The following is a 1,533-nucleotide window of genomic DNA, read 5'->3' as shown; positions in this document are numbered from 1 at the left end:
GGTCATTTATAAACAAAAGAGGTTTAATTGACTCACACTTCTGCATGGCTGGAGAGGCCTCAGGAAACTTACAATCATGGCAGAAGGCAAAGGAGAAACAGGCACCCTCTTACATGGTAGCAGGAGAGAGAGCCAGCCATAAGGGGAAATCCCAGACACTTATCAAACAACCAGATCTCATGAGAACTTCTCTACTATCAGGAGAATAGCATGGGGGAAACCGGCCTCATGATCCAATCACCTCCTCCCAGGTCGCTACCCTCAACACATGGGGAGTACAATTCTAGACGAGATTTGAGTGGGGACACAGAGGCAAACCATATCAGATGCATATTTTTTTTTCCTTTTAACGTCTTTGTCAAGATTGTGCTGGTTTATGAAGTAAATGTGAATATATCTTCCCTTCTATTTTCTGAAATATATAAGATTGGCATTTTCTTTTTAAAAAAATTCTTTTTAGGGGTAGCTTCCTATTTCTGCTGACATCTTTCCCATCCAATTGCTTAGCTGTTCATTTCCAAGTTCATGTACAGGTTTCTAATTGGTATTTAGAATCATTGTTTGATAATTTAAACATGTAGTTCAACTGTGGCTTGGCTCCTATAAGCTATTTTATTTCTTGAAAATGGGCAATGCTTTCCTACCTTTTTGCTTGTCTAGTACTTTCTGTTATTATATGCTGGACTTTATGAATGATATATTATAGATTGTGGATTATGCTATCTTTCTGCTTTGGAGGCATTTGGTTACAGGTAAATTGTTTTATTTTCTTCAGCCTTGTTTTTTGTCTTTTTAAGGATGAGTTTATTTCAGTTTTGCCCTTAGTTCTAGAGCAAAGAACTTGCAAAAGATAGTGTAAAGTAGTCAGAATTAGATCTTTACTTTAAATGCATGCCTGTTTGAGGGTTTCAACTGAATGCCTGGCTTAGCTACTGAGGAGTCTGGACTCCAGTTGAGTCAAAACTTTATCATCTACACAACTTTTCGGGCACTATTTTTGTGGAAATGTCTGCTGAGAAATCTCTGTTGAGCAGTCAGCCCCTCATCCTGCTATTACGCCTTAATGGAATGTCACTTTGCACCCCAAGAATCAGAGGATAACTCCTCTGCAGATTTAAAGATAGTGAGGCCTATGGCTACCTTCCCCCTGCCAACATGCTCCACAAATTCCAACCATGTTTTGAAAATTATGGAAAATCAAAGTTTCTCTGTAATGATGTTGGTCAAATATCTGAACTGAAATGATTATATAGACCAATTTAATACTGAAGAAAAAAGTTTATCATAAAATGAGAAGACATTAAACAATACTCTGATGGTAAGGATTTCACGTAAGAATGTATGGTTTTGATCTCTTGGAACAAAATTGACATTGAACTAAGACATGCCAACCACACAGGAGTGGCATGGGTTTTAGTCACAGTATCTTGAGTTTGGTGAGTTACAATAGAGAGCCTGTGTCACTCAGCTCCACAAATTCTACAACATGTGTTTTAGTCACAGTATCTTGAGTTTGGTGAGTTACAATAGAGA

General features: G+C 37.8%; 1 non-coding gene across 1 annotated transcript; it reads left to right on the top strand.

Annotated features, from left to right (window-relative positions):
- Window positions 1–1,208: 1,208 nt before the first annotated feature.
- On the top strand, window positions 1,209–1,273 carry LOC116484384 (small nucleolar RNA SNORD78). Its single transcript, XR_004252556.1, has one exon. It is a non-coding gene; the product is annotated as a small nucleolar RNA SNORD78 (small nucleolar RNA).
- Window positions 1,274–1,533: the final 260 nt, after the last annotated feature.

The sequence above is a fragment of the Hylobates moloch genome, unplaced genomic scaffold, assembly GCF_009828535.3.
Source record: "Hylobates moloch isolate HMO894 unplaced genomic scaffold, HMol_V3 SCAFFOLD_15, whole genome shotgun sequence".
Classification (NCBI taxonomy): domain Eukaryota; kingdom Metazoa; phylum Chordata; class Mammalia; order Primates; family Hylobatidae; genus Hylobates; species Hylobates moloch.
This window is presented reverse-complemented; position numbering and strand designations above follow the sequence as displayed.